The sequence below is a fragment of the Hemicordylus capensis genome, chromosome 5, assembly GCF_027244095.1.
Source record: "Hemicordylus capensis ecotype Gifberg chromosome 5, rHemCap1.1.pri, whole genome shotgun sequence".
In the NCBI taxonomy this organism is placed as follows: domain Eukaryota; kingdom Metazoa; phylum Chordata; class Lepidosauria; order Squamata; family Cordylidae; genus Hemicordylus; species Hemicordylus capensis.
Window position 1 is genome coordinate 254,005,510 of NC_069661.1, and position 21,854 is coordinate 254,027,363.

The 21,854-nt window shown below is 45.5% G+C and overlaps 1 protein-coding gene and 1 pseudogene across 2 annotated transcripts in view; both read left to right on the top strand.

Moving 5' to 3' along the window:
• EXOC4 (exocyst complex component 4) overlaps nucleotides 1–21,854 on the top strand; it is a 585,849-nt gene that overhangs the window by 174,673 nt on the left and 389,322 nt on the right. The gene's annotated exons all lie outside the window — the stretch shown is intronic.
• Nucleotides 19,254–21,227, top strand: LOC128327197 (DDB1- and CUL4-associated factor 15-like; annotated as a pseudogene).

Genomic DNA, 21,854 nt, shown 5'->3' on the forward strand with positions numbered 1-21,854 from the left:
GAATAGGTATTTGAGCCCAGAATTCCATGGTCCAGGCATAGCACTCTGGCTACTACACCCCGATAGTCCCGTTTGTTTAGAGCTGTAAGATTAAGACAACTCCTGTCTAACTCATCGAAGAATGAGATGGTTTCTGGGTGAGGTTTTTTTTTTAAAAAAGAGTATCTCATTTATTCAGAATGCCATCTGAGAAGAGTATGCAGCCTGTGGATGCTTCTGTACGCTGTTAGCACTATGACTCCCTTTTAGAAGTCTGCCAGCCAATGGAACAAGCCCTATCGTATTCAATTTGAATCATCATTTATTTCAGTCCACACACCATAAAAAACAGAACCATTGTATTGTTGGTACTTTCCCAGAGATTGGCATTATCCATTGCTACTTTGCTGCTACTTTTGATCCACTTTGTTGAATGGTCAGAAGCAGGACATTAGTTCTATGTATATCAACACAGGGTCATTTTCCTTTCTTTTCTCTCCATATACAACGGTTTTATTTCATTTCATTCAGTTTTTATACCACCTTTCATAATGTATCTCAAGGCAGTTTACAAAGTTAAAATCCAATAAAATTCCGTAAAAGCTCCATTTAAAACCTTACAATCAACATTAAAAACCATAAACACACTGAAAAACAATTAAAATGATAAATATAACAAGAAAGCTGAGAAACTTGGCAGACTCTAAGAGGAAAAAGCCTGAGTAAATACAAAGGTCTTTAGTTGTTTTTTAAAAGCAGCCACAGATGTCAGAGAGTGAACATTAACTGGGAGAGTGCTCCAGAGCCTGGGGGCAACAACAGAGAAGGCCCTGTCGCATGTGCATGACAATTTAGCTTCTCTCAACATCTGCACATGGAGCAAAGGCCCCTCTGAGGATCTTGTTGGGTGGGCAGAAACCCTTGGAAGCAGGTGGTCCCTCAGGTATGCAGGACCGAAACTGTTAAGGGCTTTAAAGGTAATAACCAGCACCTTGAATTGGATCTGGAAACAAATTGGCAACCAGTGCAGTTCTTTCAGAATAGGTGTACATAGGGACAGAGGAAGCTGCCATATAATGAGTCAGACCATTGGTCTATCTAGCCCAGTATTGTCTTCACAGACTGGCAGGGGCTTCTCCAAGGTTTCAGGCAGGAATCTTGTCTCTCAGCCCTATCTTGGAGATGCTGCCAGGGAGGGTACTTGGAACCTTCTGCTCTTCCCAGAGCGGCTTCATCCCCTGAGGGGAATATCTTACAGTGCTCATACTTCTAATCTCCCATTGGAGACTAGAAGCAGGGTGGGCCCTGCTTAGCTAAGGGGACAAGTCATGCTTGCTACCAGAAGACCAGCTCTCCTCTTCCACAATATGCTCTGAACAAGCAGTTCCAGAAATAACCCTGGCAGCTGCATTCTGCACCTGAAGTTTCCAAATATTTTTCAAGGACTATGTGGGGTGGAGCGCGTTGCAATAATCCAGCCACAACGTGACTAAGGCATGGGTAACCATGGTCAGATCTGCCTTCTTAGGAAAGGGCTGCAGCTGGCACACTAGCTGAAGCTGTGTAAAGGCACTTCTGGCCACTGCCTCTGCCTGAGCACCCAAAAGCAGAGCCTGGTCCAGCAACACCCCCAAGCTGTGCATTTGCTCTTTCAAGGGGAGTACAACCCTATTCAGAGCTGGCTGAATCACCCTATTCCGATTGGCTTTAGTACTGACCAACAGGACCTCCATCTTGTCTGGACTTAGCCTCTGTTTGCTAGCCCACATCCAGCCCATCAATGCCTCCAGCCTCTGGTTCCGTACATCCACAGGATCCGATGTCAGAGAAAGGTAGAGCTGAGTGTCAACTGCATATTGATGATACTTCAGTCCAGTGACCTGATGACCTCTCCCAGTGGTTTCATGTAGATGTTAAACAGCATGGGGGACAATACTGAGCCTTGTGGGACTGCAGAGGCCAAGGAGTTGAGCAGAGGTCACGTAGCACCACCTTCTGGAACTTCTCCCCGAGAAAGGACCACTGGAGCCACTCCAATACACCACCCCTGATCCCTATATCTGAGAGGCAACCCAGAAGGATACCATGGTCGATCGTACTGAATGCTGTTGAGAGATCCAGCAGAACCAACAGGGACACACTCCCCCTGCTTAGACTGTGGCGTAGGCCATCCACCAGGGTGACCAAGGCAGTTTGAGTTGTAAACCCAGGACAAAAGTCAGATTGAAAAGGGTCTAGATAATCCATATCATCCAAGACTCTTTGCAACTACACAGACACCACACGCTCTACCACCTTGTTTATATCTATGTAAACTGCTTTGGGAACTTTTTGCTGAAAAGCGGTATATAAATATTGGTCATATTTGTATTCGTAAAAGGGGAAGGTTGGAAACAGGCTGATTTTATGTCTTAAACTTCAATGTCTTTGTTTTTTGTCAACCTTCCTTAAAAGATCAGGTTCCTTATGAGCCAATTCTATCTCTTTCTGTTCTTTGACATACCATTTGTATATTTTCAAAATAAACTTCACCAAGACCAGATAGATACATAGAAAGCTTCCTCATACCAAGTCAGATAATTGATCCATCTAACTGTCTTCACTTGACTGGCAGTGGCTCTCCAAGGTTACACGCAGGAGTCACTCTCAGCCCTACCTGGAGACACCAGGGAGTGAACCTGGGACCCACTGCATGCAAACATGCAGAAACTTTCACTGAGCTATGACCCTATCCCCTAAGGTGAATGTCTTAGCGTGCACACATGTAGTTTCCCCTTCAAATGCAATTAAAAGTGGACCCTGCTTAGCAAAGGGAACAACTTATGCTTGCTACCACAAGACCAACAATTCTCTCTTTCACCAGCATTTTACCCTGCTAAATGTAGTCAACATTCTTTCCTGATGTTCAGGTGTAACTCATTGCATTGAAAATAGCCTTTCCAGCCCTGACATACTCTCTTTGATTTTCCCTCTGCTCTGGAGCCTGTGGAACTTGTACAACTGGAAAGCAGGTGTTAGGCTGTGAGGGAGTTTCTCTTGTCTTATTGAAAACTTGATGCATGAGGTGTTGCTTACATTCAGAAGTCTCTATATTGTATTTTCAGGTTCTTCGCCATGGTCTCTGTGCTCAACACGATTGAGCTTTGCCCCTGCGCAGAGACCTTGTCAGCCTTTCCAAGCTGAAATTCTTTTCTCTGAAATGGGTGGTAGCCCCGCCCCCTCTGGTGTAGTACGCATGTGTCCTGGCAGTCCTCCTCAGTCTTTCTTCATCTGCCGACAGATCAACACCTCTGTGAGTTGCTCCAAGCAAACCAACCAACCCACCCTTCTTTATATCTGAGCCAGCATGGTGTAGTGGTTAGAGTGCTGGACTAGGACCGGGGAGACCCGAGTTCAAATCCCCATTCAGCCATGAAACTAGCTGGGTGACTCTGGGCCAGTCACTTCTCTCTCAGCCTAACGTACTTCACAGGGTTGTTGTGAAAGAGAAACTCAAGTATGTAGTACACAGCTCTGGGCTCCTTGGAGGAAGAGCGGGATATAACTGTAAAATAATAATAATAATAATAATAATACTCTTTGTAGTTTTACTCCTTTCTCTCTGTTTAGTTCAGTTTTATTTGCCTTTCTTTTTGTGATTTTTAGTTGCTTCGCTTTCTGCGCCCCCCCCCAGGTCACCTGCTCGGGGCCTTCTGGCTTTCTTATGGCCAGTAAGGTCACTTTTAAGTTCTGTGTCTGGCGCAGGACTACTCCCCTCCACAGACAGACACAGCTGCTGCTTGTTTTGCCTTTGCGAGGCCCATAAGGTTGACGTTTGTTCCCACTGTGCAAAATTTACCAAACAAGCTAGAAAAATGCACAATCTTCGATCTTGGCTTTGGGAACAAGCTCTCAAGTCTTCTCAGGCAGCAGTAACCCCTTCTAAAATTTCGGAGATGCAGACGACGGTGAATTCTCCCCTTCCAGACTCGGGCTTATAGACCCTCTCTTCTGCCACTTCCATTGGGGATGCAACTGCTCCCCAGCAAGCCTCAGATACTACAGCTCCTAAAATGGCCACCTTGATCCCGACAGCCTCTATTGCCTTGGCTACAGGCTCCACTTGTCAGATCCTGGTCCTCTGGGCTTGACCAGCTCCTCCTCTCTATTAAAGAAAAAGAAGATGCAGCTTTGGCAGCCCTCAGAATAACCTCAGCCCCTTAAACGAAAGCTTTCCGTTCATGAACCCTCAGTTAAGCCTAAAAAGAAGTGTAAAATGGCATTACAGTTGGAACCAATATTTATACGGTTGAGTCCAACACTTGATCCTGAGCAGGTCCATATTGGGGACTCTGATCACGAAGAGGACGGAGATTGCCTCGATACTGAGGAACACCACGATTCTGAGGAGCCTCATATCCATTCAGAGGCGAAGGATTTCTCCTACGTTCCCACGGACACATTGAACATTGAAGATGACCAAGAGCAACACAGAACTAGTCTTTGGGAGGCCGATTTTGAAGCTGAATTCAAGACCCTTTGCCCACGATCCAGCAGGGCTCCCCTGAGTGGGTCCCTCCACCTTTCACTCAGATAGCTGAAGGCAACCATCTTATATTGAGCAATACTACTCTAATGGGGACAAAAGGCCGGCCTATCATTCTTATCAGCCAGAACTCTCATACTGCCAGAGGCAATAGTATCTCTATGACACCAACTGGCAGCCTCCCCCTTAGAGGCTACTCCCAGTCCAAGATGGACCAGTGGGACTGTGGGGCTCCCCCTAGAGACCACTCTCACTCTCCGCCTCGATCATCCACCAGGGCACCCAGGCGTCCTATCAGAGGTAAACCGCTCCTTTCCTCTACCTAATAACCTACTTTTAGACAGGAACCCGAGGCCCAAGAGTCTCCTTTGCCACCAAGAACTACCTCCTTAGCTCCACCGAAACAACAGGTTCCACCTCTGCAATGAGTAGAACACATTGCTGAAGCCTTAGACCAAGACCAACAAGCAAGAGCAGAATCCTGAGATGGAGTACGAGGACCCCAATGCCCCCTCCCCTACTTCCAATTTCACATCACTGGGTTTTACCCCTCTGGACCTCCTTTCCAAATAGAAATCCGGTTCCCCTTAGGAGGACTACAGACAGTATGCAGACTACATCTCCCGTATGGCTTCAACTTTGGGAGTCAGCTTTTCTAACTGAGTAAGGCTGACCGAGATCATTTATTCAGCCTAATTGAAGCAGACACCCATACTCCAGTTTCACTCCCCTTAAATTCAGCCCTGCTTGACATCACAAAATCCTGTTGGCTAAAACGAATCTTCTCTGCCTCAGCCCACTAAATGCCTTGAGAGCTTCTATCAGGTCCATACAGAGGAAAAACAAAGAGGGACCTTTCTTCTCCAACATCCCACACCCAATTGGGTGGTAGCAGAGTCATCATTATCTAAAAGCAAGTCTTGCCCAGCCTCCTCTACCACCACTACTCCGACAAAGAGGGGAGGAAACCAGACATTTTTGGCAGGCGTCTATACTCAATTTCTGCATTGCACCTCTGTATTGCCAATTATCAAGCCTATAATGCCCGATCCAATCACTTTCTCTGGGAGCTCTTGGCGCCCTTTTTGGATCATCTTCCATCTGATAAAAAAGATCCTGCTGAGGTATTCTTGCGAGAGGCTGCACAACTGACCAAACAAGAACTGCATGCTGTAAGACACTCCACTGAATGTGCGGCCAAAGTCATGTCCACTTTCATAGGCATGACTGGCTATGTTCCTCTGGTCTGGCATACAATGCCCAAGCTTGCATAGAAGACCTGCCCTTTTAGGGAGACACCCTTTTTGGTTTCTCACCTTTTGAATAGTTCAGCACTTCCATAACACTGTCTGCTGTGAGCCACTAGTCCCAAGCTACCAGACCTTACAGGTCCAATAAACTGAATCACGCTCCACCACAGTGATCCTCCCCTTTGTACCATCAGGGGGATCGCTCCTTCTGTTCCCCAAGATAGCAACCCTATGGGAGATGACCCTCCTTCTCTACTCAATGCCAGAGTGCTCCAAAGTCCAGGCTAGCACCAGCCTTCACAAAGAAACAGTAACTCTTTGTTCCAGCGCCGACTCGGGACCCAGCCCTTCCCCTCTCTACCAGCTTGGGAGAACACCACACCAGACTCTTGGGTCCTCACAATCATCCAAATCAGCTACACTCTGGAGTTTTCTTCCATACCTCCATCCAACCTTCCAGTCCCTACCACACCTATTCCTACTCTGCTATCAGAAGTCGAGGCACTCCTCAAAAAACAAGCTTTAGAACCAGTTCTCAATCCGAATTCCCAAGGTTTCCATTCTACCTGCTTCATGGTTCCGAAAATAGATGGAGGCTTTTGCCCCATCTTGGACCTTCGGGAACTGAACCACTGCATCACCTACAGTCGTTTTCAGATGGTCACCATACCCACCATCCTCGTCCTCCTGCACAGGGGTGCACGGTTCATCTCCTTGGACCTCAAAGACACGTATTGCCATCTCACCAGCTACCCTCAACATCAGCGATACCTGCGTTTCACGGTGCAGGGCATCACCTACCAATTCCGGGCCCTATCCTTTGGTCTCGCCTCTGTGCCACAAGTATTCACAAAATGTATGGCTCCTGTGGTGGCGTTTTTACAACAATAAGGCATACAACTCTTCCCATCCCTGAACGACTGGCTTCTGGTAGCAGACACCCCTCATGATCTAGAACAGGCTCTCCAGTCCACCATCTCCCTCCTAACCAGTCTTGGTCTCCAGATCAAAAAATCCAAACTTATGCCAACCTGATGCATAGAGTTCCTGGGTCTCTTCTTCAACTCTGTTCACACAAAGCTCTACCTACCTGATGGCAGAATTCAAGCTATCCTTTCTCTAGCTACCAGAGTGGCCACCCAACGCTGCTACAGAACTCGTGTCATCCAACAGCTCCTAGGCTATATGGCCCCCACAACACAATTGCCTCCTCAAGCTCGCTTTAGATCCAGGCCACTACAACATTGGTTCCTGCACAATTTTCATCCTCAGCATGACCCTCAAAGCCGCTTACTCTACCTTTGTTATTTCCAAATCCGTCGGACAATGCTCAGCGCCACCTGCACATGCTTGATGTTCAAAGGGCTCTGGCATATTACATATATCGGGCGACGGACTGGCGTTATTCTCCAGCCTTATTCCTCTCACACTTGGGCCCCAACCGTGGCTGTCAGGCCTCTGCTCAAACTATCTCTCGCTGGACGATCCAAACTATCACGTTATGCTGTCAGATCACTAAGAAACAACTTTCTCCTCTGAAGCCTCACTCCACCATAGCCATGGCCGCCTCGGCTGTGTTCTATAGAACCATCCCTTTGGATGTCATCTGCCAAGCTGCTACATGGGCGTCACCACACTCCATCATGCAGCACTACTCCTTGGACATCTATTCCCATCGAGATGCTGCCATTGGCACTGCAATCTTACAATCACTCTTCGCAGGATGTCCCATCTCCTGGTAAGATTTGCACAGGGTGCAGCTTGCTATGCACCCAGTTGTGTTAAGCGCAGAGACTATGTCGAAGAACGACAAGTTGCTTATCTGTAACTTTGGTTGTTCAAGTGGTCATCTGTGCTCTTAAAAGCCCACCCATCCTCCCCTCCCCTTTTAGGTCATCAGACTCATTGACTGAGGAGGACTGCCGGGCCATATGCTACTGCCCATTTCAGAGAGAAGAATTTCAACTTGGAAAGACTCTGAGGTGCAAAGCCCAATCATGTAAGAGCACAGATGACCTCTAGAAGAACCAAAGTTACAGGTAAGCAACCTGTCGTAGGGAAGGAATTTTCTCCTTGGATCAGATTGAGCAGTTATCTTGGAGTGATTTTTACCTAACAGTGGTTACATCTTTGTCTAAATGCAGCCCATAGTTTAGCTATCTTGTGATATTCCTGTCCATAGTGAAATGGAGTATTGTTATAATACTGTTCACAGATTTACTCAGTGCAGCTTTAACAGAGTAAAGCATGCTAGATGTGTATTAATTCAAGCCGTATTCAGTGGCATTATTGGTTGCAATTCAGTCGGCAGTGTATTTGCTATTCAAAATACCCAGAGCAAGGCATATGTGTGGTGTTTCTGGCCACACTGTGAGACCATCAAAGATTACATGGAAGGTACTCAATTCAATATTTCTTTTTAGATCTAGATCAACCATCATTGTGTGTTACCACTTCGTGGTTAGAGTTTATGTGTGGTTGTTGAATATGTTTGTGGCATATTTACCCCTGCTAATTGGGCAAAGAAGCACTTTGTAAATTGCTGGTTCTTTTTTATTTAGCAGGAGTAGAGCAGCCATCTCTGTTCATCCCAGCACAGTATCTCCCTGGTGGTTAGTGCTGGTGTGTCTTGTGTGTTTCTTTTTAGATTGTGAGCCACACAGGGCCAATAGGATTTCAGCTGGTCCTGTACAGCTGAAGACTCTGGCTTGCCTTATTCTGAGTAGCATGTCGCTCGAACACAGACAGAACTGCTCTTGGACTTCCCATCCTTCTTTGACTATTGGTTTCCCAAGCACCAACAGCCCTGGATGGTGTGGTGTGGTGTGGCTTGCTTGCTTGAGTTAATCTGGAATTGTTCACTTGGCAATCACCTTCTGAGAGGTGCATATGATTTCTTCATTTCCTCAGGATTCTGTAGGCTGTGGGAGCTGGTAGGGGCCCAGTTCTGGACAGGAAATTAATGCATTGGAAAACCCACAGTACTGTATATTCGATCTTTCACTGCCATTTCTACCCCCACCCCACCCACCTGAGAGAGTTAGTCTGAGCTATAGCTCTTCTGAAGAAAGCAAAGTTGATGTTCAGGCTTGCTCACAGTGGACTCTTCACTTATTGCCAAACTGTTCTCTAGCTAAACAGCGCATTTTCAGCTGCTAATTAAGTGCTGCTCAAGGCTCTTAAAAGCTCTTTTGGTTCTTGATGGTAACTGATGAGTGAAGACTTCAGGGAACATACATTCTTCCAAGTCCAATTTGAGAAGGCTCTTGGTTTTATTTGTCAGTAGGCCACCCATAGTTTCAAAAAGAGATGAAATTTGTGAAGGAATTGCTTCTTGATTAACATCTTGCCTTGTTTGGGAAGTGGGACACCAGCGATACTCCAGAGGTATATAAAGCACTGTCATGGCACTCGTGTAGGTGAGGAGAAAAGGTTTGTGTGTGTGGCAAGGTGCCTCGGAGTGCAATGCATTCATTAGAAGAAAGGAAAGGACTTTTAAGGATAAGTAGAGTGAAGGAGAATCCCAAGGCACTTCCTTGCCATCCTCCTTGCCATAGGAATATTGCACATTTTTACTTGAGTGCCTGATTAAATTTGACATTTGAAAATAGAACTTCATGCAGAAATGAGTACTGTACTTCTGAGCATTTTAATTAAGATGTTTAGTTCCTGTCAAAGCTTGATAGTTCTCTCCCCTTCTCTCCCCCCACCCCCGGTTTTAAGGGCGATATATCTTCAACTTCTGAAATTTCCGAAACCTGTACTTAACCTTTAATCGTCATTCAATTTACATAGGAGTCTGATTAACAACTTTTTAAAGTTCAGGAGCTTGGAGTAAATGCAGCTAAGCCCCTTTTGGAGTCTGTTATTAAGCACTGACATTTAATGAAGACTAAGGCCATATATGCTGCTACCATCTCGACTGCAGTAGGATGTCTTAAGCAATTAGTTGGAATAAGGAAGAACATGAAGTAGACTGTATTCGCCAGGAGTTAACATGCTCGGTATTTAAACAGCATGCTGTCTTCTCTCTCTTCTGCCGAGTTGTGTAAGTGCCAGCTTCTAAATCATATCCCTATCCTCATAGCACCTTGGTGCAGCACATTGCAATTCATTGTGTTTCTTATGCAACATGTGATTCCTTCACAGGCACAGCTTTCAAAGCAAGGTTTCCACAAGGAAGAGTGCACAGATCCAAGGAGAGGTGTAAACTTTGCAGACAACTCTGCCCTCCTCCAATTTGTGTTGACTGCTCAGAGGACCATTGAGGCAGCCTCCTGTTAGGCAGGACTTCTGCTGATTTTGGAAAGCTGTTTCACACATTATACAGCAGGAAAACAGTGTTGGCCACCATGTTTACACTCAATAAGAGCTGAAGGTACTTCTGACCTTGATAGACATGTATGAGCACATTAAGTTGTCTTATTCCACGTCAGACCATTGGTCTATGTAGTTCAGGGCAATCTACTCTAATCGGCAGTGTCTCTCCACTTTCCCAGCCCTGCTGCCTCAGATTCTACAGATGCCAGGGATTGAACGGAGCCTTCTGTATGTAATGCAAGTGCCCTGTCACTGATCTGTGGCTCTCCACAAAGCAGCTCTTGTCTTCCTCTCTCTTATGCATTCCTGCCTTCTCTGTGCTTACTCTGCTCACTCACTCCATTAGTTCTGATTTTGCTGGGACAGTCTTACTTTTTTAGAGCCCATCCTGAGGAAAACCCCACTTGTTAATAATTCTAAGTTCACAGGAGCTGCTGGATTTATTTACTTTTGTTCTTTCTCCTCCTAAACATTTTTTTAAAAACCCAAGAAAATTATACTCTGTGAAACTGCTCAACCTGGTCCTTCTCCCCACTGAGGTCTCCGTATGGATGGGGAGGGGGTTCAGTCCACACTCTCTTCCTCCTCTGACCTGTTGGGTTGTAGGGAAGTGCAATTTGATTTGGATACAAATCGATTTGTACCCGAATCTAGCTGATTCGGGTGATTTGGAAACAAAACAAATCACCCCTGTCCATTGGCTAGATTTGGGTACAAATCGAATCACTCCTGAAACGATTTGAGTTTCGGATCCCTCCTATAAATTCCCCCAATTCCCAGCTTTCATTTTTTGAAAAAAGCTAAGCTCTAGCCCTTATAGATGTGGAGTTATGAGGCAAAATGTGTGGTCACTATTTTTCAAGTGTTTGGATTCTTTGGTGTATAATAACTTTCACTCAATGAATCCTTATGAGGATTCATTACACACCTTCATTTCTTCTATTCATTTTGACTGTCTTTTTGACAGCACCGTCAACTCCCATGTGCCAACTACACCGCACTCCCACCCGCAAGGCAGTGGGGTTCTACTCAGTTTAATTTAAGTGCCTAATAGGTAGAGGCTACCACCCAAATTGCAGAGGAATTGGGCAAAGGGCTGATTTTTGGTGAATTGTTGAAGTTTACGCATCTTTAAGGTTTTCCCCCATAAGGTGTAATGGAGGTGTATCGCTTCACGTCGGGGGGGGGGAGGGGTGGCCTAGAGTGTTGTGCGGTTGGTGGTAGTGCCCAAGGGGGGCAAGGAAGCTACCAGAATTTTGCAAAGGATTTGGGCAGAGGGCTGATTTTTGGTGATTTGTTGAAGTTTACGCATCTTTAAGGTTTTTCCCCATAGGAAATCATGTAGGTTTCAGCAGCCCCATAACTGCACTTGGGGGGCGCTGGGGTGGCCCAGAGCGAGTGGCAGTGTAGTGAAGAGAGGGTGCCAGCCACCCCCATGGATTTCTAACCCATGGGGTTCAGGGTTCTGTTGTTTCTGAGGTGTTCTGAGTGTAGATTCTCTAGTAGCAAATGAGATTTTCAGTACGAACCATGAATCCACTCTTATTTGCTATCAGAGGAGATGATAGGGTGGGGACCCTGACACATTGTTTTTCAGCTTGAGAATAAGGTTTGGAAAGGTTTTGGCTTTCAAAAACATGTGCAAATGGAGGCGGTTGTCATTTCCATGAGTACTGAAAGACCAGGGTGCCCTGAGATGAAGGCAAGAAAGGAGTTGCCCAGGCCAGGGGAGAGCATAACGTTGGCTCCCATAGAGATTAGCACTGGCCCATGCAGACTGTTGGGGCAGCCTCTCCCCCACCTTCCCAGGAGTACTGAAAGGCCAGGGTCACGTGAGAGGAAGGCAAGAAAGGTGGCGCCCAGGCCAGCTAGCTCTTGAGCTCAGCTCATGGAAAGGACAACTGTGCTTTTCAGCTTATGTAATTGCTTCATTCTTTACTATTGTAAACCACTTTGGGTGCCTTTGTCAAGGCAGAAAGGTGGTATTTATTTAAAATACAATAAATAAATATTTGGCAGAGGGAGACCATTTTCTTTCCAAGATGGTAAAATGCTTGGGTCGGTTGAACCTGAACAGAATTGTGTTTCTGGGGAAGAAGAACAGCAAGAGGAGCCCCTGGTGGCGCAGTGGTAAAACTGCCGCCCTGTAACCAGAAGGTTACAAGTTCGATCCTGACCAGGGGCTCAAGGTTGACTCAGCCTTCCATCCTTCCGAGGTCGGTAAAATGAGTACCCAGAATGTTGGGGGCAATATGCTAAATCATTGTAAACCGCTTAGAGAGTTCCGGCTATAGAGAGCGGTATATAAATGTAAGTGCTAAATGTAAGTGCTAGTGCTATTGCTAAGTGTTGAATCATACTTTTTGAGTTGTCACATGATTTTGGACAAATTGGATACAGGAAACAACATACCTGCAATAGTGTCATCTCTTGACAGTGCCAGTTTTACAAGAAAGGGAAATGAGGTATGTCTGAATGGCTGCCCTCCAATTACAAAATTCCTTGGCTCTGCAGACTTGCCAAAGATGGCATATGTGTGGTTTCTCCTACATAGAAATGATACCTGCTTAGGAAATAGATGTGGATAAAGTGTGCTCATTTGTGGGTGTTGGAATTAAGAATTCATCTGGCTCTTCATTTGGAGGCTTTTTTAAAAAACTGAAATGTATTTAGCATTCAGCTCTTACTTTAAAAATTGTAATGGATTTGTTCATTACACATCATTGGGGGAAGTGGTTGATTTTACTTGCTTTAAGAGTCCCTGTTTTTTTCTTTCATCTCTGCCTCCAACTGCTTTTAAAGTGTATGTGACCAAAACTACAAAGGACATTTCATAATTAATTATTGTACTCATGGGTGGTGTTTCTTAAGAGACTTGCAGTTGGTAATACACTTGAAGGGATGTTTTGATGGGGAAGGCTTTGAAGAGTGACAGCTGACAGATGTCTGCCGTTGTCTCTGTCAAGTTCTTTATCCAATATCAATCCATGTCTTCCGCTTCCCCTCCCGCCCCTAGTCTGTAGAATATAGAGTTGTATAGTTAACATCCCAATATTGCTTGGGTTAGTTGTGTTTTGTTTTTTTACCTTCTGTGATTAATGGAATAGCTGAATTAGGCTATGCTACTTGTTGTGGGTGATGGAGAAAGCATGGGACTGGTAGTTAGGGCTGCAAGTGTACAACTGAATCGTAATTTTGGTTGAGAAGGGCAGATTTTAAACAGAGGGGCTGGAAATGTAGGGACATTGTAAAAACAGAAAGTGTTTGAAATGGCAACAGCAAGTGGCACAGCTAATGAACTGTAAGCCCTCTCATATATCAGTTTTCCAAGAAGGCAACTATGTGGAGGTTTTGGCAGCGGCAGATTTATTTCAAAGGGACTGATTGGTTAAAAGCCTGGTAATTAATCAACTAAAATTAATTAACTGGTTGACGGTCTTACTGATAATGCCTAATGTTGTGTGGGATGCATCTACCCTACTACCATTTAGAGATCTAAATGTTGCTGAATTTCCCATGCCCCCTGCTGTGTTTGCACTGCTCTGATATTATATTATACTTAATACTTGTTGTCATCAAAGTTGATCTCAGGTGAAATTCAAGATGAATTTGATCAGTTCTGTTCAGGCAGAATATGAGCACAAGTTATGCAAACACATGATTGGTCTCCTTTTTGTTGGAGTCAGGTGAAGTGGTGAACAGGTGCTTCTGGTTGCTAAAGACTGGATGAGGGTGAATAAACTGAAGCCTAGAAAGATGGATGTGCTGTTGGTTGGTTGATAGTCTACCTGACAAAGGAGGTGAGGTTCAGCCTTTTCTGGATTGCACTGTGTTCCCTTCTAAGTATCAAGTATAGAGCTTGGGAGTACTTCTAGATCCAGCCTTTATTTGGGATGCCCAGCCATGTGGCATCTTTGCCATGAAACACTTTTCACCAGTGCAGGCTGGTGTGCCATCTTTGAACTCCTCCTGAACAGAGGTTGCCTGTCCACTGGAATCCTTTCCGTGATAACTTGCAGAATTGACTACTGCAATACCTTATGCATGGGGCTGCCTCTTGAAGACATCTTAGAAACAGCAGCTGGTTCAAAATGCGGCAGCTGGACTACTGACTAGCACCACTGAGCACTGAGAGCATATCTCACTAGTTTTGCAAAAGTGGACTGGGTCCCCACACATCTCTGGCCCTGTTTCTGTATGAACAGGAGATAAGGGGTGGTGGTTCCGGGAAAGGGGACCATGGAAAAATGGTCCCAAGTTCAATGGTTGACAGCTGCAGTGAAAAGATCACAGTTCTGGCAAATAGCCCTCTGTTGGGGAGCTGCTTCCAGTCAGTACAGATAATATTGGGCTAGATGGACCAATGGTGTCACTCAGTATAAGGCCCACTCGTGTCCACATGCTTGGTGCCTGTTCTGCGTTCCTGTAATTCCTGTGACAGATTTGGAGACAGTTTGGTTTGGAATCCAGTCATAGGAGCATAGGAAGCTGCCCTATACTGAGTCAGACCATAGCTCAGCATTGTCTTCACAAACTGGCAGCAGCTTCTCCAAGGCTGCAGGTAGGAATCTCTCTCAGCCCTATCTTGGAGATGCTGCCAGGGAGGGAACTTGAAATCTAGATGCTCTTCCCAGAGAGGCTCCATCCCTTGAGGGGAAGATCTTGCAGTGCTCACACTTCTAGTCTCCCATTCATATGCAACCAGGGCAGACCCTGCTTAGCTAAGGGAACAAGTCATGCTTGCTGCCACAAGACCAGCTCTCTTCTCTGTCAGTTCTGCAATAGTCCTATTTCCTTTTCCTTAAAAGTTATTCTTTTATAAGCAACTCCCAAACAAGCAGAGTTTTGCAAAGGAAAGATGTTGTGGTCTACCTATCTCAGTGCCTTGCATTTGGAGTGCTCTCTTCCACTATGCAGAACAGAGACCTTTGCAGGTCTGTGCTAATTGAGCAATTAGCATTGACAACGAAAACAGCAGAATTGGCATTCCTTCCATTAGCTAAGCACTTATTTAAAAAAATAAATTCTATTATTCTACTAAAAATATTGCTTAGTCCTTGTATGATAGTGAGTTCTTGCAGATGATAGTACTTGAGGATATTTTTTAAAAGAATTATGTGGCTTTTAAATTGAAGTCATGGAAATGTGAACCTGATGCAAGAGAGCTTCTGTGACAGGAATACATGTTTGCTGCATGCAGGAAATTGTGTGTCTGTGCTTCTCTGAATGTTGGTGAGGGAAACGTACATTTCCTACGCCCACAGGCCTCTTCACAGAAGAAACAAACATCTCTAATGGAGCAGTGTTTCACATCCTGCAGAGCCTCGCTTTTGGATCATCATAAACGCAGGCAATGAGTGCATGTCATATGTTGGCTTTTTCTGATGTAGGCTCTGGAGCTTTCAGGGGCTAGAGGATGGGGCAGGGCTGCGTATCCCTCCCTAAGTATTTGAGGAGTTCCCCTGCCAGACCTAATAACCCATATCTCTCTCCAAAAGTTAAGACTTTGTGCTTAAGCTTTCCAATTGGCTCAACCTCTCGGATAGGACGTCATTGTCTGTGACACAGCTCCTCTCTCTCCCTCATGACTATTCTTCCTTGCCCCCTCAATGCCTTCAGGCCATTAACTCCTTTCTCCAGCTCATACCATGATTAGCTCCCTGCCTCCTTCCAGTGGTGATTTTAATCCATGCCCTCTCAAATTGGTTGCTTCCAATGTGGTTATTAAGCCCCACCAAGGTCTTGTTTTCTGCTGTGGCTTTTGTTCACATTTCTTTCTGGACTTTGTGCTTCTTTTGTTTTGCTAATGCCAACCCCCGCTTCACAGTTTCCAAGAATTCAGGACTTTCCTAGCATCTAAAACGGCGTGGAAAGCATTCTGCTTTGCTTCATGTCATTGACGATGTTGCCCAGCATGGTGCAAGGGGAACAAGTTTCAACACCGTGCCTCTGTACACTATGACTACAGAATTCAATTGTCCATCTTTGCCTTTGACCCTTACAACTCTGGAGTAGCCTCTGTAATTGAATTATTTGTTTTTCAAACAAATGATATGACATGATCTGCACAAAAGCTGGCAGTACACAGTCTCTCTTGACATACATGGTTGTGTGTCCTTGGTCTTGGCTGCCATCTCAGGATTTGCCACCCAGAAGCAACAGTATTCCCTTAATTTCATCAATGTTTTCAGAGTCATCCAAATTGGAGACAACTATGCATTTATTAGCATTTCCCCATCAAATCTTTTTTTAACGACAGATATACCACTTTCCCTCAAAGATGGGGCTGGATGACCAATGGTGCACCATTTGTTTGGTTAGTGGCTGAAATGATAGATTGTGAGCATTTTATTTTACAGTGAAGTAGAATAAAGGGGGACGTGATGGCGGCTTTAAAGTATCTGAAGGGCTCGTAAAGATGGCTGATGACTAGGCTGTGTGAAAAGCACTGTGATCAAGATGTGGCAAAACAGATCTAAAAACATAAAACATAGGAAGCTGCCTTATACCAAGTCAGACCTTTGGTCCAACTAGCTCCGGATTGTTTACACTGACTGGTATAGGTTCCCCAAAGTTTCAGGGGGGAGTCTTTCCCAGCCCGATCTGGAGATGCCAAGGAGTAAACCTAGGACCTCCTGCATGCAAAGTAGATGCTTTGCCATTGAGCTGCAGCCCCATCCAGACATCTCCAAACTGTAAAGGCAGTTGAGCAATGAAAGGAAGCATCCCAAGATGTCATGGCATCTTCTGCACTGACTTGTGTAAGAAGAGACTGGACAAGTATGTGCATCTTGATTTCACCAAAGCACTGACAAAGTCTACCATGATCTCTTTGTTGACAAGATGTTGAAATGTGGCCTGGATTATACTACTGTTATGTGGGCTCACAACTGGCTGAACAGCTGTACCAAATGAGTGTTCATCAATGGCTCCACATCAGTGGTATTAAGTGGAGTGTCATAAGTCTCTGTCCTGGGCCTTGTGCTGTATAATATTTAATAAATGACTTGATGAGGGAATGGAGATATTGATTAAACTTGTATATGACAAAAAGCTTAGGGGGATAGCTAACACATTCAAAGATAGATTTGAGATGCAGACCGATTTAAACAGATTCAAGATTGGCCAAAACCAAGACACAGTTTAATAGAGAGAAATGCAGTTTCCTTCATTTAGATAAGAAAAACCAAATGCACAATTATAGGATGTGGGGGACCTGATTTAAACTAAACAGAGATAAAATCCCCTGCTAACTCGGCAAAGAGAGACATTTCGAAGTTGTGGCTCTCTCTTATTTAGCACAGGAGAGCAATTTCCCTAGCCAGCCTCAGACAATTTATTTCCTGTGGCTGTTCTTAAGTGTTTACTTCATGTTTTTATTATTATTATTATTATTATTATTATTATTATTATTGTGAACCTTTTGGGGACAGAGAACTATCTTATTTTTCTTTCTGTGAAAATTGTGTTGAGAACTGTTTTTGTTGAAAAGTGGTATATACAGGTGAAACTCGAAAAATTAGAATATCGTGCAAAAGTTCATTAATTTCAGTAATGCAAATTAAAAGGTGAAACTGATATATGAGATAGACACATTACATGCAAAGCAAGATAAGTCAAGCCTTAATTTGTTATAATTGTGATGATCATGGCATACAGCTCATGAGAACCCCAAATCCACAATCCCAGAAAATTAGAATATTGTGAAAAGGTTCAACAGTCTAGGCTCCAGGTGTCCCACTCCAATCAGCTAATCAATCCATAACACCTGCAAAGGGTTCCTGAGCCTTTAAATGGTCTCTCAGTCTGGTTCATTAGGAATCACAATCATGGGAAAGACTGCTGACTTGACAGTTGTGCAGAAAACCATCATTGACACCCTCCATAAGGAGGGAAAGCCTCAAAAGGTAATTGCAAAAGAAGTTGGATGTTCCCAAAGTGCTGTATCAAAGCACATTAATAGAAAGTTATGTGGAAGGGGAAAGTGTGGAAGAAAAAGGTGCACAAGCAGCAGGGATGACCGCAGCCTGGAGAGGATTGTCAGGAAAAGGCCATTCAAAAGTGTTGGGGACTTTCACAAGGAGTGGACTGAGGCTGGAGTTCGTGCATCAAGAGCCACCACACACAGATGGATCCTGGACATGGGCTTCAAATGTCGTATTCCTCTTGTCAAGCCGCTCCTGAACAACAAACAACGTCAGAAGCGTCTTACCTGGGCTCAAGAAAAAAAGAACTGGTCTGTTGCTCAGTGGTCCAAAGTCCTCTTTTCTGATGAGAGCAACTTTTGCATCTCATTTGGAAACCAAGGACCCAGAGTCTGGAGGAAGAATGGAGAGGCACACAATGCAAGATGCTTGAAGTCCAGTGTGAAGTCCACAGTCTGTGTTGATTTGGTGAGCCATGTCATCTGCTGGTGTTGGTCCACTGTGCTTCATTAAGTCCAGGGTCAACGCAGCCGTCTATCAGGAGATTTTGGAGCACTTCATGCTTCCTTCCGCAGACGAGCTGTATGGGGATGCTGACTTCATTTTCCAGCAGGACTTGGCACCTGCCTACACTGCCAAAAGTACCAAAACCTGGTTCAGTGACCATGGGATTACTGTGCTTGATTGGCCAGCAAACTCGCCTGACCTGAACCCCATAGAGAATCTATGGGGCATTGCCAAGAGAAGGATGAGAGACATGAGACCAAACAATGCAGAAGAGCTGAAGGCCGCTATTGAAGCATCCTGGTCTTCCATAACACCTCATCAGTGCCACAGGCTGATAGCATCCATGCTACGCCGCATTGAGGCAGTAATTGCTGCAAAAGGGGCCCAAACCAAGTACTGAATACATATGCATGCTTATACTTTTCAGAGGTCCGATATTGTTCTATTGACAATCCTTGTTTTATTGGTTTCATGTAATGTTCTAATTTTCTGGGATTGTGGATTTGGGGTTCTCATGAGCTGTACGCCATGATCATCACATTATAACAAATTAAGGCTTGACTTATCTCGCTTTGCATGTAATGCGTCTATCTCATATATCAGTTTCACCTTTTAATTTGCATTACTGAAATTAATGAACTTTTGCACGATATTCTAATTTTTTGAGTTTCACCTGTACATAGGCTGGAGGGAAAAGAGAAGGGGAAGGGGTGCCGTGGCAGCGACCAGCAGAGTTAGTGGAGGAAAATGGCGCTGAGCTTGAAATCGGAGCGGGGCGGCACCTCGGGTGGAAAGTGGAGCTCAGCGGAGCTCAGCTGTCGCCTCGCCTCTTCCGTAAACTGCCACCGAGAGTTTGTGTCTCCCTGAAGAGCATTGTTGATGAGCATTTCTTATGTGCAGGGCACATTTTCCTTGGCTTCTCTAAATGTGGGAGATATGTGTTGTCCTACACCAGCAGCCGTGGTGATGATGGCTTCTCTCTCTACATCTACCATCTTTACTGGTGGGAATTCAATGTCCACAGCAAGCTAAAAATGGTACGTCAGGTTCGATTGTTCCAGGATGAGGAAATCTACAGCAATCTCTACTTGACAGAATGTGAATGGCCTAATGATTCCTCCAAGGTCATCGTCTTTGGTTTCAACACCTGTTCGGCCAATGGCCTGCTCATGAACATGATGATGAGTGATGAAAACCGTCGGGATATCTACATTAGTACAGTTGCCATGCCTTCCCTTGTGCACTGTCCCAACTGCAGGGACATGGCCATTGCACATCCAGGTGACCCAAATGCCAAATGTTTGCAGCATGGTTTTATGCTGCACACTAAGTACCAGGTGGTGTACCCTTTCCCCACATTCCAGCCAGCATTCCAGCGCAAGAAGGACCAAGTGGTGCTGCTCAACACTAGATATTCTTTAGTAGCCTGTGCTGTTTCTGTCCATACACCAGAAGACAGCAACTTCTGCCAAATCCTCTATGATAGGAGGAGTCAGCCCTAGCCCTCTGCTGGTGACGTTTGCCATACACCTGTTGTCTTGTAGTGCCCCATGGGCTCCGAGGAAGGGCCAGAAAGAGAGAGCTGCTCTTGCCGGAGTGCAGCTGCATGTGTCCACAGGACACAGAAAACCACATCTTGCCTGCTGTACCTATGGCAAAGGAATTTGTTGCGGACATCTTCTGAAGGGCCAAGGAAGCAAAAGGCACTGGCCCGATAGAGGAGGTGGCAGGAAGTGGGCTGGAGGGCCTTCTGGACTCTGATGGGGCCCTCGGCCAGGGCACTTTAGCCTCTTGTGGTCTGGGGAAGAATTTGGGGTCTTGCCTGCATGACAGTGGCACTTGCAACTCTGCATCTCCTGGAGCAGAGAGCACTTCTGACATGGAAGGGTCCCCCAAAGACTCTCCCATTGGCAACACTGAGCTGGAAGGTCAACCAGCTGAGCCAGGCTATGTGAACTATACCAAACTGCGCTATGTCCTGGAGCCCAGCGATCTCTCTGAGGATGAGGATAAGGATGAGGATGACAAGATCTCCTTGCCATTTGTTGTGACAGACCTGCGGGGAAGAATTTGAAACCTCTGAAGGACAAGGCTGCTGGTCAGGGCCAGTACTTAACAGTGGAACAATTGACTCTGGATTTTGAATATGTCATTAATGAGGTGATCCGGAACGATGCCTCATGGTCCAGGCAGTTTTGCTCCTTCAGTGACAATGACATCGTCATTTTGGAGAACCAGTGTTGTATATTTTTGCCAGTTCACAAAGTGGGTGTTGTCATTCTGTACCAGTTGGAAGTTGCTAGGCCCCTTTTCAAAGGCAGCCTGCATGGACATTACAATAGTCCAATCTTGGGAGTCATGAAGGTGTGTCCAGAAACCAACCAGGTTGTCATCCACATTGGACTCTTACTCCTAGCCTTCCCTTCCCCTGATGAAGGAGGACAGCTTAGGCCAAAGAGCTATCACACCAAAGTAGCATGGGATCTTAATACTGGAATCTTTGTTACAATCAGTGTGGGCGATCTCACTGAAGTCAAAGGGCAAACCAGTGGCACCGTGTGGAGCTCCTACCGGAAAAGCTGCATAGACATGGTAATGAAGTGGCTAGTGCCAGAGAGCAGCGGTCGCTATGTCAACAGGATGACCAACGAGGCCCTTCATAAAGACTGCTCCTTGAAATTCCTTGCGGACAATGAGCGTTACACCTGCATTGTCTTATGAGGCCAGGCTCGGAGAGGAAGCCTATGTCATTAGTTCATTTCCTTCCATAATTGTTGGGTCGGATTCAACTACCTCCTTAAGAGTTGTTTTTAATTCTCCCATTCTTTTTGACTGGTCATTTGTCCAAATGGCCTTACGTGCACTTGTTTTGATTTGTGGACAGAACCGCATTCTCTGGTTGGTTTTTGTGGCATGTGGGGTGGGAATGGCAAGGCTGGTCCAGACACTGAAAAGCCTACCTCTCCCTGTAGGCGATTCTGGTTGTTTGGACTGCACTGGCTCCAGCCGAGTGAGAGGGCTCCCCAGAAAGCAGTGGCTTCTGCTCTGCTGGGGTCCTCTGTAGAAACCACACTTGTTTGTACTTGTGAGGAGTCTCCAGCCGGTGAGAGTCTTTTTACAGGGTTTGCCCTCCCTGATGTTAGGCGAGATGCTGTGGCATTGATGACTTCAGGGCAGTGATTCTGTTCAGGAGGCACACACTCCTGCCCTGTCAGAGTGTAATTCTGTGTTTCAGGCACACACACACCCCGGAAGAGTGATGCTCTTCCACCCCCACCCGAAGATTAGATGCCATCTCCATTTTGTGGACGAGCCACAAATGTTGTGGGTATATACAAAACAAAGAAG